Below are 17,007 nucleotides of genomic sequence, written 5' to 3'. Positions count from 1 at the left end.
TTCAAATTGCTTCTTCTCCTTATTGCCAAAGTCAGGGTTTGAATGAAGAAAGACTGACCTTTGCACTCCCTTTCTCAAACACATTCACTGGCTTCCCATTGCCTCAAGAATAAAATACAAACCTCTTATCCAAACTTGCAAAGCCTTCCTTTGTCTGATTCCAGACTACTTTATTTCACATTCCTGCCCATCATATATTCATGACCTATCCAAGTTGGACTGCTCATTACTGTCTGAAATGGGCCAATTCTATTCTGCCTCTGTAGCTCTGTGTATGTTGTTCATTATCCCTGAAATGATCTCCCTCCCTTTTTCACCTACTGACTTTCTTCTCCACTTTTTTTAGTGGGGGTGGGGGAGTGGGGTGGGTGAAGAAGCAATAGAATTTAAGTGACTTGCCCAGAGTTACACAACTAGTAAGCATCTGAGGCCAGATTAGAGCTCAGGTCCTCCTGCCTCCAGGGTTGGTACTCTATCCACTGTACCATCTAGCCATCCCTCTTTCTCTGCTTTCAAAGCCCAACTCAATCTTGTAGGCTCCTGTGAAAATGATCTCTCATGTCTTATGTCTCTGAATTGGCCTTCTCTTATGCAATTAAACTTATAATTATTTTTGTACAAGTTTCCTCCCCCTACTAAATAGAAAGTGACTTCATCATTTTCATCTCTGAATCCCCAGTGCATTGCACATAACAGTACTTAATATTTTTTTTATATATGCATTGATAAATTTTGAATAGATTGTTTTTTATTAGTCTTAGGTCTCCATGTGGAAGTAAAAATCTTAAATAACACAAAGCTCGGGAAAATGTCCAACAGTTAATCAGAGCTTTAGGAGCTAAACAGGACTGTTTTTCCACCCATGGAGAAACAAGTACCTTAAAACATTTCATCTAGTTTTTTGATTATGTGTTGCCAAAAGAAAAACAATGAAAATGATGCATATGTATAACCAATATCAAATCACTTCTCTTCTCAATGAGGGAGAAGGGGGGAAAGGGAGGGAAAGAATTTGAAACTCAAATTTTTTTATATGAATGTTAAAAATTGTTTTTACATTTTATTGGGGAAAATAAAATATTAAATAAGTTTTTTAAATTAGGCAAAAACATGTGACGTGAAAAAACAATGAAAATGTAAATGCAATGTATTTGATTATCATTTTTCATCTAGTAATTGTAAAAATACTTGTTTCTTATCTAAATCTGATTCCCAAAATATAATAAAACTCACACTGATACCAGAGACTATGGGATTGACAGAACTAGTGTAAAAGTGAGCCTATTGTTTCTTCTATACCTGGAAATTTTTAACAGGGGTGAGTCATCACAGGGTAATTCTTCAAAATCAGATACTAAGAATTCTGGATCATTCAGTCAAGATAGGGTTTGTGAGTAATGTGCAAAGACTGATGTTTATTGTTGAATGGAAGTTACACAGTAATATTTGCTTAGAGAAAAAGATTTGCATTTTGAAGGCAAATAAGCTCTTCACTTGCTTGTAGATTGAGGCATCCATAGGTCCAGTTAGTTATCTTCTTGGTATTTTTGTAGTTTGTTGAACGCAATCCCTCTCTGACCAGAAACCCTCTGAAAATCTTCCATAAAGGATCTATCCAATGTGCTAGTCTTGCTTCTGATTCTTTCACTGTCCTCAGGGTTCCAATGTACATTTCAGTCTGCATATCGGTACTTTCTCATTCTCATTATATGACTTGAGTGATTTAATTTTTTCTGTTGTATATTGTCCTCAATAATTTCTCTTACTTCTCTTTTCTAACACTAGTCATATTTGGTAGGAATGTAATAACCAACCTTTAACTACCATGTGTTTCTCTATTCCTTGCTATTTTATAATATAATTCTTATGAAACTAGGAAATGCCATGATTCAAATATATACATATATATATATACACACACACATAATATCACCAGAACAGTGGTGAGATAGGCATTTGTAGAAACCAGCAGTTTGAAAATTAATGGTGAAAGCACTCAAAATTTGGTCCAGCCCAATCTTTTTATCCTGCTTCAGTCAGGCACCCATCCAATTCATTGACCTTTTACAACAAACTAAGAGATACATTTTGGGAGATATTGGTTCAGACTGGGCAAAATGCATTTTTGTCTGCTTTGTTTTTGAGTGTGGATTATAAACCAATATTTTTGCAGCCCTATGAATTTCATAATCAATAAATATTAAGTACCTACTATGGGTCAGTCAGTGCTAGAGGCTCTGGAAGTATAAATACAAAGGATTTTTACTGCTTTTATGATCAGCTTAATATAATGTCATCTGTGAAATGGAGCATTCAAAAACTTCACCATCAAGAAGAAATCCATCTTTAGTTACACTGACAGTTTAGTGTGCATATCATTACATCAAAACTCTGCTCAAGTGACACCTTCTTGAAGCATTTTATGATTCTCCCCAGATGCTAATGCCCTCTCATTACCCCCTCAAAAAATCTGCTTGTAACTGCTTTTTATATGTCTGTATATACTATATAAATATATATGTGTGTGCATAATACACACATATATTTGTGCACTTGTCTTCCCAGACAGATTGTAGGATCCTTTGCGGAGTGTGGGAGGGATATGATCCTTTAGAACATTTTGGAATTCTTTTCTTTCTTGAAATAATTGGAGCTTTATTATATGACTGTGTCAAACTTGAAGTTTCAAGTGTCAAGTGTGAAAATTTGGCAAATTATCAGTAGGCTGAGACCCTTTCCTAGGTCACCATTAATAGTAACCAATTTTAGAGTTCCAGAATTTAAACTTTGGCCTACAACTTACTACTTACTGTGATCTTGAAAAAGAAATTAAACCTCTGTGAGATTCAGTTTCCTTATGTAAAAGCTGCAGCTGAAGATCTCTGCCATCCTTTTCAGCTCTGGATCCTATGAACTGGGTGAAGCATGCTGATCCCCAAATAATAGCAGTCATTTAGAAATAGAATCCACTAACCTTCAACTTTAACCTGTGATATCTGCCTCTACTTTCATGCTAATAAACAGGTGCTGAAAAGCTCCTTTTACAGGAAGGGGCAAAATGGCAAAACCTGCTGTGATGCTCAACAGAATTGTCTTTCACCTCTCTGTACTGTGGCTGAGAGAGAAATGGTGAATTATTTTATTTCTTGCTACCAGCTACCCTAAAGTGAAACACCCCACTGCATGCAGTGCAATCCCTAAGGGTAATTAAGAGCATGGGCATAGTGCCCAGCATAATAAAAACAGACTTAGAGCTTTTCACCAACTTTAGTCTGGGAAAAAGTGCATTGAAAGTTTTATTTCTTGAATAACACAAAATGTCCATATGATTAAATGCCCCTCATTTTCTTTCCCACCACAGGGTTCACATTCATACTTTAATTGTTCCAGCTGTTTTATTAGCTAGTTGTCTAAATATTGCTGTTGAATGTTCTTTCTTTTTGGACAATTCCCTTGAAATTTTCTACACAACCATACATCTTTCTCATGCAACACCAATTACCTTTGTTCATTCAAGAAAAGGATCAGTTGTACTAAATGCTGTCCAGCTATTTATTAGAGTATATCTTGATGTACTTGTTGAGTTTCAGTTTAGTAAATGAAACATTTTAAAAGCATTTCCATTGTAATGAGAAATGACTATGGGATTTATCTTGGAATAACAATAATCCTGTGATAATTTCCCAAGGATCATGAAAACATAATTATATTTGTTTTAATCTTTGTGAATTATGGGACATTCAATAAATGCATATTGGTAACTGATCTGAAATTTTTAGTCTTAGAGATTTGTCTGATGATAGTGAGTGGATAATTGACTTGCCCATTGTCCATGTAGCTCAGTAGTGTCGAACTCAAATGAGTAGGCATCATATTGACTTAGAAAACCACAAATTAACATTATCTATGTTGTATTTTTATTTATTTTTTAAAACTTTTTCAAATTACATTTTAGTATGGTTGGGGCCTCATTGGGGAATTTTGTGTGCCTCTTTTAGTCCATTGTCCTAGTTTGATACTTCTGAAGCAATTAATGTGTATTAAAGGCAAGACTCAAGACTTCAGATGTTCAATGTCAGTCTTCTGTCTTGTCTCTCACAATTAGGTGGTCTTCACCAACTAAGATAGATTTTCATATGTTTCAGGTAGGTACATCAGATATCCTCTTTCTCATAGTCCCTCCTAAATCTCTGGTCCTAAGTTGCATTACCATAATATCTCTGTGCTATTGATCATGGTCAGGTGTCATTTCCCTGTTTTTAGGATGATAAGGATACAATGCAGGGGTGAAGAGATTAAATGACCCTAACAGGGACATATGGAAGGTCAGTGGTAGCATGGAGTAAAGCAAGTTTTCTTATATCTATTTCTTTACTCTAAAAAAAGGAGGTCACGTACAGAACACTCAATATTCATATGCAAACCTCACAGCCAATAGTCGTACCTGCTTGGTAAGTCATTAAATTTTCTTTTCATTAATTAAGTGTGGATTTTTCAATGAAAATAAAAATTATGGTTTATTTTTTGTTCAATATTATTAATTAGGAAATACATCTTTGGGGTGGCTAGGTGGTGCAGTGAGTAGAGTGCCGCCCTGGAGTTAGGAGGACCTGAGTTCGGATCTGGCCTCAGACACTTAACACACACACACACACACACACACACACACACACACACACACGCACAAAACTAGCCGTGTGACCTTGGGCAAGTTACTTAACCCCAATTGCCCTCCAAAAAGCAATTAAAAAAAATAAAGGAAATAATAAAAGATATCTTTGTCTTTTTTTTTTGAAACTGCATTTTTTTTACCATAGGATTTCTCATTAAAAAAAAAATCACTGACTCCACCTTTAAAGTTTCTTCCAATTCTACCAATCTATGACTCAAAACAATCACAGAAATTCAGATTTGAAAGGGACCTCTGTGACCATTTTGTTCAAACCATATCTGAATAACAACTCCTTCTTTTCCCAAGTGGTCATCCTACATTTGCATGAAAACCTCTAATGAGGGGAAAACCTTTCTCTGTTGTGGCAAATATTCTACTTATTAATAGCTTGAAAAAAGTTTTCCCTTATACAGCATGTCCTCTAGAGCTTCTTCTTTAACTTCCCCTTTTTTCTGGGACCCAGAATGGTCAGTTAACTACTACTTTCACAGTTCTAGGGCTAACTCTGAGGGACTTAGGTGAAAGATACTCTCTTAGGAGCCCTCCTCGATGTACTTCCTATTTCAATCAGCCAGTAGGCATCATTTAGCTTTTTTAGCAAAGGACATTTACTGTAGTATAATAAGAAGAGTTGATATAAAATATCCTTCCCAAAAAGTCTTGGGCACACTTTTACACAAATACACAGGCCCTCAGAAGAGGGGGCTCTCACTGGGGAGAACACATGGCAAAGGGGTAATCTCACAACTCCTAGTTACCGGAAGCCTTCTCATGAGTTCATTGCCAGCATTCCTCTCTGGTATGAGAAGGTGTGACAACAAACAAGGTGGGATTTTTGTTGCTTTTTTTCTTCTTGTTGTTGGAGTTCAGTTTCCTAGGCTCAGGCTAAGATGTAAACATCTGAAGGATTGATCTCCTTTGAGCCCTGATAATTCACAGCTGTGCTAAATCACTTAGGTTTTGTACCTGCTGGCTCTGAGCCAATCAGGGGTTGAGTCTTTGTTATATATTCTAGGAGGTTGCCTTTTGGCTTTGAGGGTTTGTTCATGAGGAGGATCCTTTGATTTCCTAGATGAGACTCTGAGTGGCCATTTGTTAAGAACCCCCCAACTGCTTAGATGTCTCTGCTTCCTTGGATCCAATGATGTATGTAAAGTATATAGCAATATTGCTTTACTCAGAGCAGTCTGTTGGTTTTTGTGTTAATTTCTTTGCTTGTATTTTCTCCACTTCAGGGTACTGACCTTTCTCCTAAACTAGTGAATGTAATTAAAAGTAGTATTTTTAACCAGTTTTTGAGTAGTCTTTCCTTCAAAAGCAAATCAAAGAATCTGTGCTAGCAGTGTGTGCTAGGGTGCTTGCTAATATAGGTCATTTCCCTTGAAGCTGCTTCAATTCTTAGGTGGCTATGTTTGTGTATATGGCTATGTCCATGGTTATCCTTGATATGCCTTTCTCTGCTCCAGGCTAGATGAGTTGTCTGTAACTAGTCTAGTCTCTCCAGTGATATGGCCAGTTGAATAAGTGGAGTTGGAGGAAGTGGGGAGGAAGTATAATATTTTCTCTGAACTCACCTTGCTGCCCTTTTGTACAGGTACAAGAGTATGACTACATAAAGGGGTCCAAAGCCCAGAGTTTTCTCCCTTTACTGCTTTGCCACTGGACTGAGTCAACCTGCTCACATTCCTCTGCTATTTAAAGCACTCCCAGGTGTTTTGTTAGCTTGTTTGGTTAGCCAGCCATAGTGTTCCCTTTGACTCAAGTAAAGAAGAGTTCACACCTTGTAAAGAAATCACATGGTGTAAACTATTTTGTTCACACCTTTAAAACTCCATCTTAGGTGATCACTCTCATACTTAACAAGCATTTTATTATTAAATTAATTAGGTTGGGGGTTGGAATTCCATCCATGCACTTATATCAAACTTTGCTCCTTTGTATCTTCTGCTCACTCTGTGTACTACCCAGGAATTTTTAGATCCAGGAATATTCAGAACCTTATCACAATCAGACCAAGATATATGTGTCAGGGAGTGTTTGTACTCATTTTTATACATGGTTATATATTAAGCCTCATTTATGGGATCAGTAGCAAAATATTCTCTGCTTATAGCCATTTCATGTGTAATGTACTACCCCTAGGTCTATTGAATATGTTTTAGTACATGTATGTTTTGAAAACTAACAGAAAAAAAGCTTTACTTTAAAAAGTTAACAGATGCCAGAAAGTTTTCTGTGTCTAAACATAATGGTCACTTTAACTCTCTTATTACACACTCTCCTTTTACCTTTCAAATACATCTGGGTCAGGTATATATGAATAATTTAGTTATTTGGTGGTGTTCAGCATACATTATTAAAAGGAAAACTTGGGATAGTTGCTAGTGCCTTCTATTTATTATAAGACTTTTATTTTTCATATTATTACTGTTTTCATCTTTCCATCGCCATTTAACCATTTAGATACTTTATATTTTCTTTCACTGCTACCACCATGATCTTGGTCTTGAGGTAGAAAGGGCTGCTTTGCATTTCAGTATCACACCTCCTTACTGTAACTAAATGTGATGAAACCCAATCAGGTAGGAGTATTCTAACAGTTGACATAGTATCTTGAATTTACCATGTTAGACATGTTTTTAGCAGTCTACCTTTCTGAGAGGTAGGATGGCATAGTGGAAGCCTCAGATACTACTGTGTATAATATAATATAATGCAATACATATAAATATAATAATACCTCAGATAATACTATGTGATCCCAGGCAAGTCATTTAATCTCCATTTACCTCAGTTTCCTCATCTGTAAAATGTAGGTAATTATAGCATCTATCTCTTAATGTTGTGAGGTTCAAATGAAATAATCATTGTAAAGTGTTTAACATAGTGCCTGGTACTTAGTGAGGGCTGTGTAAATGTTAGTTATTACAACCCTGATACTTATGCAAGCTAGCTCTGAAATGTACTAGATATGTGACAGCAATCAAGTCACTTGGGTCTCAGTTCCCCAGATAATTTTAAAACTGTTCACTACTTATGAGTTGCCAGTCAGCATTATTAAAGAACTGGAGGAAATTTTTCAACACTGGAATTTAGAACAATGAAATCGCAGGTCCAGACTTCTCCCACAAGATCCAATCTTTCTTTTACTATGGCTATTTTGGTAGCAAAATTGACTTGCTAGGTATGTGTTAGCCCTCTCTGTGGATGAGCAGACAAGTGATTGTTTTTGAGAATAGAACTTGGGAAAATGCCAAACTGCCCAGTTAAAAGGAATGATTGTTTCAGTGTTCATTAAAACAGTTTTGTAATAGATTCAAACTTTTCAATTTTTAGGGCATATTATTTGCTTTCATAATATTTGAGAAAGTAGAAATACTTCTTTTTAGTACTTGATTATAAAGTTTTCATGGACAGAGACTTTTTTCATTATCTTTGTATCTCTCCAACCCTTACTGTGATCTATTGTTGACTTTTTGCTGAATGAAAGGATTAATATTTGATGGTGATCAAATGGAAACATGGAGTTATGGGTGTCCTTTATAAAATAAGTCAACAAGCATTTATTATGTAAGCAGCCAGGCATACAAAGAAAGGCAAAACCAGCCCCTGCCCTTAAGGAGCTCACAATCTAATGAGGGAAACACAATGCAAAAAACTATGTACAAACAAGTGATATACAGGATAAATTGGAGATGATGTCAGAAGAAAGTCACTAACCTTTGCTAGCATTGAGATAACAGAAGGATCTACATGAAATAAAATATTGTTGGTACCAAAAGAAATTGAATATAATTTGTTTAAATCAACCCCACATACCATGGAAGGCCCATGTAACTTCATGTAATTAATATTCATACTATTCAAGAAAAATTGATTACTTGGAAAATTTGTTAAGTGATTAGGAGGCCTTATGAGAGCTATGTTGCTGAAGATAGAAGTATTTGCTCAGTTCTCTAGTCACTTAAAGGAAGAGGTCTTAACATAAGATCTGGGGAAAGAGAGAGTTTTATTTGTTTTCCTATTTCCTTTTGTCAAAATGTAATAATATACCAATTTCAGAGAGAACCGAGGGCAGAGGAAATGATACAATGATATGTGGCTTAGTGGTAGGAAGGAGATTGAGATCAACAAATTATAGGGGAACTAAGAGTGGTTGGTAATTATAAATTAGTACGTATGATTTCTATCTTGGGCATTGGGAGATATAACAATTTTGTATTCAGTGAAAACAAGTATGTCATTAAGAAGAAATAATCTTTGAAAGCATATCAGTAACACTTTTGGGGATGCTTGATAGAATGTATAACTTACTTAGGTTACACCAAAGTTTACTGTATTCAACAAGTCAGCTATTTTTGTACTTAAAGATTGTAGACATTGAAACTTTTTGTTAAAAATGAGTAGAGTAGTTAGTAGCAAATCCAAAGAATATTTGTATTTCTGCACCCGGAGATATCATCAGTGGATATCTAATCTATCGCTGTTAAAGATCACATTTCTGCTCCTGTTTCCTGTGCTGGATTCCCTAGTAGTACCTTACAAATCAGGTCAGTGTGCATGTTTGGTGGGTATCAGAAGCAACAATTGTTACTGTATCATCTGTATTTTTGGGAAGCTACCCTTAACACTTCTCCCCCCCAAACCTAATTAAAATGCAAACATACACATTGCATGTACATGTGCATTTTTTATGTACTTACATACTTTCTTTGTATTTCCACCACTTAGTACATAGTGCCTGGTATGGAGTAGGTGCTTACTAAATGCTAGTTTACTGACAAATTAATTCCGTAATTCTATATTATTTCCAGGGATGCAACCCAATTCATTTAGGATTATCATAAATGGATTTCATATGTAAAAACCATTATTTGCTACTCCAAAAAGGACACTTAAACTAAAAATAATCTAATCATATATAATTTATTTTGAATAGTGTGTAACCCCTGTCTGAGTTTGTAGAGGTTATGTTAAATACATAAGTATGTTGAATTAACATGGACTCACTGTATGTTTAAAAAATAATAGTAATAATAACTATTTTGGCATGTGAAATATCTCTGTTTTGAGCAAATCCTTGATGGCATCCTGCCATACTAATTTGTACCAAAAAATTTTAAATATCAAAATACAGGATCCAAATACTTCTTGTCTTTTATTATATAGTAAATTACATTACATGAATCCTCATTTCAAGCCCATATTGTATATCAGAAGATAAGAATGATAGCTAGACAAGGTTCAATTCTTATGAGTACTAAGGATCTTCATTTGAAAAGGTCATAATTTCTGTGTATAAGAAGATCCTACCCATGTAGAAACTCATTGTAGAACTCATTGACCTGGGATTCTCTAAGATTATTCTATTTGAATTTGGAAATTCCTATGAAGTTTAGACCTTCCCCTATATGTCCCCCTGAGAAGTTAACCCAGATTCTTTGTACTCTTTAGTCAGCTTTTATTCAAAGCTCCATCCAATGTTTCTCCTTGACCTTTCTAGCAAGGTGACACAGATCCAGGTCCCAGATTCAGAAAGACCTGAGTTCAAATTTGGTTTCAGGAATTTACTAGCTGTGTGTCCCAGAGAAATGACTTAACTTCTGTTTGCCTCCATTTCATTATCTTTAAAATGGGATAATAATAGCACCCCTCCCAGGGTGGTTGTGAATATCAAATGAGATAATAATTGTAAAGCACTTAGCACAGTGCCTGACACATAGTAAGCACTATAGAAACATTAGCTATTATATGACTCCAACAAAAAGTCAGTCAAAGAGAATAACAATAAAAATTATCTCATATGCACAAGAAGGCACATAGATATTCTTCCCCCCCCCATTTCCATACCATCACAGGCAGTAGAAAGGAAGAAAATGAGCATTAAGCACCTCCTCACAGGTGCACTATCCTGCCCAGAATGATACAATTGGTATCATAATATCTTAGCCTCCTGATTCTAAGGCCAGTGCTTTTGGCATATCACTGTGATGGTTGGCAATCTCAAAGAGGTCAATAGTTAATAGGCATTTATTAAGCACCTACTGTGTACCAGACATTGTGCTAAGCATTAGAGATACTAATAAGAAAAGGAGTTTACAATCTAATAGGGGAGGGCAATCCATGAAAAGAAGTTGAAAAGGGGATGGGACCACTGAAGGGTATTGACTTGAGGGCTCAGGGCTGATGTTCATGTGGCTGAAACAATCAGAGTAGCTGATGGAACACTAGATGAAAATTTCAAACTGGCTATGATGATAGACAGAATGAATAGTTTTTTTTGTTTTTAAGCCCTAAGAACTAACCTCTGTGCGATGTGATGGTTCTTTATGTTTTGTTTGGGGATATATCATTTCCTATTTTTGTATTAAATCCAATTCACTTTCAAGTCATGGCTTCACCTTCCTGATGTCATTGTCTCCTTTGAGAATGAAGGACAAACAATAACTCTCCCAATGTATGCCTATAATACATTGGATTGGGTTTTTTTTTGGGGGGGGGATATTATACAATAATATATTTTGAATATACTGTGAAGAACAAAAATATCCTAACATTCTCTTAGATTTACTCTGCTACCATACCAGCACTTACATATGTATATACACATACATAAGTATATACATTTTTTGAGAAAAAAATCCAAATATATTGGCATTTTAATTTAAAGAAGAAAAGGTTTATTTTCTTTAGTTTTTGTGAAAATTAAATAGGGCTCTTGATTCTTAAAAAAAAAAAAGACATTTTTTCCACGCTAACTGGCAGAAATGATTTTAGAAGCCACAGGACCATTGAACGGAGGTAGAGACTAAGCAGATTTATTTTGCCCCATCCTCTGCCAGCTCTGGAGATTTATGAAGGATGTCAGCTTGTCCAGAGACCTTGGCATTGTTCCTCATCCTACCATTTTGGACCCTAAGACCTTGACTCGGTGCTGGTGTCTCTGGGCACTTCTCTTTTTTTGTAGGATGGGGATAACAATCCTTGCAGGTCCCCTGCTCCCCTCCCAGATATGTTCAAAAGACCCCTTCTTTGAAACTCATGGAAGAGTTTTTAATGATTTAAGTAGTTATGAAGATCACTAAAATAAATGTATTACTTCCTGAGAACATGAAGAAGCTAGTTTTATGCCATACTTCACTGTATAGTTACAAGGTATATTGTGGCAAAATCAAAAGTGAGGCAGTATATTTGATGTAACACTGGCCTGCTTGGACAAAAAAAAATCCTGCACTTCTATTTATAAATAAGTTTACTTGAGGAATAGATACCACAAAGATTGGTCATGGTTTTTGTGGTCATTCTTTATACTTTCAGGAACTTCAAGAGTTGTGGGCAGGCTAGGAACTCATTAATGCCTTCCAGTCATTTTCTTTATTTTTTTCTTTTTAATTGATTCAGCTACTTTCTGGCAAAAAAAAAAAAGCTTGTTAAAGTGCTTGAATCTGCTCTCTATGTTCTCAAAGGTACACTGAAATGTGACAGATGGAAGCACAATAGTAATTGTGCTGAGTGAAGAGTGACTCAGACAAATACAAAACAGAAAGTGGCCAAAGAGTTCCTCATTATCGAGAAAGAAAGGCCTATTGAGGCTCATTAGCTGCTAGGGCATGTGTATGGTTACTGTGCCCTTGATATTCATACTGCCAGGTGCAGGTTGAACAATTCTTTTACCATTCAGATGGGATAAGGTGTTTCACCTGACAACAAAGGGTACTGCCCTGTCCACAGGCACATTTGGCAGAGAGTTTCTGTGACTCCTGTTGTATGATTACTCCTGAACAGAACTTACTTGGAAAACAAATTTTATCAATGACAGGTGATGGTGATGGCACCAGATCTTACAATACACCCCCCCCTCCACACACACGCACGCGCGCACACACACACACACACCAGCCAACCAATTGAATTGAATTGAGATAAAAGATGAAATTTTTTTCTTTCTAATGCACGTGTGACAAATAGCCAATTAAAATGTGAATTATGGAGCACACTTTTTTTTTTCACCTTTTTTTGGAGGGGAGAGGGCAGGGCAATTGAGGTTAAATGACTTGTCCAAGGTCTCACAGTTTAGTCTGTGTCAAGTTTCTGAGGCTGGATTTTGAACTCAGGTCCTCTTGACTCCAGGGCTGGTGCTCTATTCACTGCACCACCTTGCTGCCATAGCCCTCCTTGTTTAAATGGATTAAGTCATTCCTTAAGTTAATGGATTCAAAACTCTGGTTAAAATTTACAGACCTCCTGTAAATTAAATTACCAGCCTGTTAACACTTAATTGGACTACCCATTGAGAAATTAGGTTTTCCAATGTGTTGCTAACTTCTATTGATTTTAACCTTCATAACATCTCTCACATATACCCCATTCTCTCCTCTCACATGATCATAACTAGTGCAGAAACTTCTCACTTCATGTCTGAACTACACCAGGAGTATTCTGGTTGGCCTCTCATCCTCAAGTCTTTCCCCTCTCCAGTACAATCTCCATTCAGTCATCAAAGTACAAGTTTATATCACCCCTTATTCAATAAACTCTGGTGGCTCCCTATCACAACCAGGATTAAATATAAAATATTCTGTTTGGCTTTCCAAACCCTTCATAACCTGTTCCTCCTACCTTCCTGGTTTTCTTACACCTCATTCACCATCATTAATGTGGTTTCTTGCTCAAAACAGTCCATCTCCTGACAATATCTATTTTCGGTGACTGTCTCCCATACCTCCTTATCTCCATCTCTTGGCTTCCTTACTTTCTTTCAAGTATCAACTAAAATCCCTCCATCTATAAAAAGACTTTTCGAACCCCAACTGAATGCTAACTGCCTGTGTTCATTATTTCATATACATACACACACAACAAAACACATGTACCTGTATTTTATATTAAAGCTATTTTAGATTATGAATTTGAAAGCAGGGACTGTCTTCTTGTGTGTGTGTGTGGCAGAGGGCAGGCAGGTTTCAGCACAGTACTTGGCACACAGTACATGCTTAACAACAAAAATGCTAATCACTAGGGCAGCTAGGTGGCACAGTGAATAGAGCACCAGCCTGGAGTCAGGAGGACCTGAGTTCAAATCCAACCTGAGACACTTAACACAAAACTAGCCATGTGACCTTGGGCAAGTCACTCAACCCCAATTGCCCCTCCAAAAAGCAAAAAAAAAAAAAGTTTAAAAATTTTAATCATTGACTGACTTAAGAAATGCATTTTGAAAATAGGGTCCTATATCTTATCTAGATTTTCTTTTGCCCTCAAAATGTCAGGATCCAATGTTGTGAACTGTAGGCACTTAACAAATATTTGTTCAGTTATTTGAACTGAATTGAATTGTTATAGGTTATTCTTAAGTGTACAAGAGAGTAAAGCCAGTTCCTCCCTCTGTTTATTAGCCTGCATTTTATCAGTTGAAACACTACAACTATGTTTTCACAGATACTTTTTTTTTAAGCAATAAGGGTTAAGTAACTTGCTCAAGGTAATACAGCCAGTTATTTCTGGGTGTGGTGCTAAGTATCTGAGCCCAGATTTGATCCCCAGGTCATCCTGACACTGGAGCCAGTGGTCTTACTCACTGAGCCACCTGGCCGCCCCAGGACACTATTTTTTTTTTTTTTTTTTTTTTTTTGCTTTTTAGAGGGCAATTGGGGTTAAGTGACTTGCCCAAAGTCACTAGTAAGTCTGTCAAGTGTCTGAGCCCGGATTTGAACTCAGGTCCTCCTAACTCCAGGGCCAGTGCTCTATTCACTGTGCCACCTAGCTACCCCTATTAAGACACTTTTTAATGCTTATGGAAAAATAAAAATACATATCCTACTGAGGAGATTAGTATCTTTATTTTGTATGAACAAAGCCCATGGTTCATTCTTTCCTTACGGATGCCTATTGCTAGCTTTTCTTTTATGAAGCTACAATTCCAAAATGTCACTTGTCTCTTTTTCTATTATCCAAGTTCACCTATATCAGAAGAGTGGTTTCTCACAAAATCCAGCTCATAGGTATTTTGTCCACAGGCTCAGGTAGCTGAGCCCTATGTTGGTATTTTAATTCGCTAGACTCTCCTCTCTACCAACTTATGCCCCAACCTTGGAATGAAGAGTGTTCTGTGACCTGTATTTTGACTTTTTAATGGACAGTATATGGCCACTGTGGCTAGTGGGAGGCAGGGAGCAAGAGTACAGGAGGAAAGGATTCCCTTCTCACCAGGTGGTGGGTGACTATGTGGTGGAGGGATTCCTTTCTTGGTAGCTGGCAAGAAGCCACTGCAGCTGCAGGGAATGGGGACTTGTTCCCAGCATCCCAAATTCCAACTTGGAACGAGTTTCCTCAATAAACAATGCTACAAATGATGGTTGAGTTTCCAGGCCAGCCCACAAGGAAAAAAAAAACTAATCCACACTGTAGCTGACATATAATACTATTTTAGAAATGGTACTATTTCATTTACACTGTAAATTAAATAGACTTTTCTGGGCTAGCCTGGAAACAGCTACTGTTTATAACATTACTTCTATTAAACTCCTTGCAGATGAACTTTTGGAACATAACTGGTTTGTAAATTGGGGACTGCCCAAATAGGGTAGTAAACAGTAAGAGGGAAATAACAGCTAAGCGATTTTGATGCATTATTCTAACAGAAATCAAGCTCTTTTTGCCAATCATGAAAAAAAAATTGATTTGGAGATGGAATTTGACTACTAACTTAGCAACATGTCTTTTTCAGACTCTTAAATCCCACTTTGATGGTACTTGTATTTCTTACAGATGTCAGATCTCACATTGTATTGTGCAAGTTCCAGAGAGATTTTTTACCTGTACCTTTATCTCCTTCATTTTTTCCTTCTACCTTCATTCCCTATTTGAAACATGAAATTCAATAGCAATTATCAGATTGAATGAAACTATTTCATATGTTAGCTAGTTCCAAAGTCAATCACTTTGTGTATCTACCATTTTTTAATTATTCCTTTCTGCTGGAATTAAGGCAAATAGAAGCACAAAAAGACAAATTTATCTAGATCCATAGAGAAGAGCAACTCTGAGTCTGAGTTAGACTGTGTCCCAGAAATGTCTGGAATGCCTAGCTTTTCTTCTTCTTAGGACATAACCAATGAGCTGGTAGAAATGAAGGAAATTGGAGCTTTCAGGAAATATTCACACTTCATTATATGAAGATTTACTGCAGCTACACATGCCTTGGAATGCCAAATCTTTCTGAGATAACATTATCCCTGATTGTACGACTGGAAAGATTGTGATCTATATGGGTAGAGGGAATACCTACACTGTTGAATTGATGGATAGTTGGATTACTGACTTGGCTAAATTCCTTTTCAGTACCTCTTCATAGCCTGGAGGTAACCCTGAATTTTGGAAGTCTGTGCAGAGAGAACAACCCTACCAGATTTTTGCCAAGCTGCAAAAGTTTTGCCTATGGGCTAAACAATGGTCTATGTGTCTATTGTCAGAAGCCCAATTTAACCAAGTGTGGAAAGGCGAATCGTTAGAAGGGTTGACTACCTGGTGATGATACTGTTTTTCTTTTTTCTTCACACTAAGTCCTAAGCTTAGGAGCAGTCTATTAAAGAATAGAAGGTTGCAAAAGGAGTAACCGCACTAATAAAACCCAGATTTTTGAAGTACCACAATAAGGAGTGATAGAAGGAGAATTTTTGAATATGGGGAAAATGTTCATTTTGGTATTACTCTCTGATGCAATATAGGAAAGTCAACATTGCCTTTTTCTGATATGGAGTGGATAAAACTGTAAATTCGTAGCAGCAAGATGCCTTCAATGGAAATAAAGTTCTAATAAATCTTAATTTTAAAATTATATTTATTTTTGAAGGTTTCCATATGTTTCTTTGGGCTTGAAATCCAAATATCAGTGACTATGTTCAATGAAATCTGTTTAGCACAGGGATCAATTCATCATTTATCATCAATTCTTTGACCTAAATTTTTAACCTGAAAGTAAAACAGCTTGAGTAAAGTAGTTTTTTTTTCAGAATTTTTAAAATATACTTGAGCTCCATGCATAAACCAAGAAATCATCACCTCTTGGCTAGATTATTTCGGTAGTCTTCTAATTGGTTTCCCATCTTCATGTCTTTTCCCTTTCCAATCCATCTACCACCTAGCTGCCAAAGTGATTTTCCTAAATTGAAGTTCTGACCATGTGACTATTCCCCATTCGGGGAGATCCAGTCAGCTCCTATTAGTCAGTCCATAAACTTTTATTAATCACCTACTATGTGTTAGGTATTTTGTTAAGTAATAGGAATAGAAATAAAGACAGAAGATAGTCCCTGCTCTCAAGGATTTCACAGTCT

The 17,007-nt window shown here is 36.4% G+C and overlaps 1 protein-coding gene across 16 annotated transcripts in view; it reads left to right on the top strand.

The window, feature by feature from the left end:
* Nucleotides 1-17,007, top strand: part of MAP2 (microtubule associated protein 2) — a 373,092-nt gene that overhangs the window by 63,764 nt on the left and 292,321 nt on the right. The gene's annotated exons all lie outside the window — the stretch shown is intronic.

The sequence above is a fragment of the Petaurus breviceps genome, unplaced genomic scaffold (genome assembly GCF_028583685.1).
Source record: "Petaurus breviceps papuanus isolate PSGF00001 unplaced genomic scaffold, PetGlider_PUasm1.0 90903, whole genome shotgun sequence".
NCBI lineage: Eukaryota > Metazoa > Chordata > Mammalia > Diprotodontia > Petauridae > Petaurus > Petaurus breviceps.
Note: the sequence above shows the minus strand (reverse complement) of the source record. Positions and strands in the feature narration are given on the sequence as shown.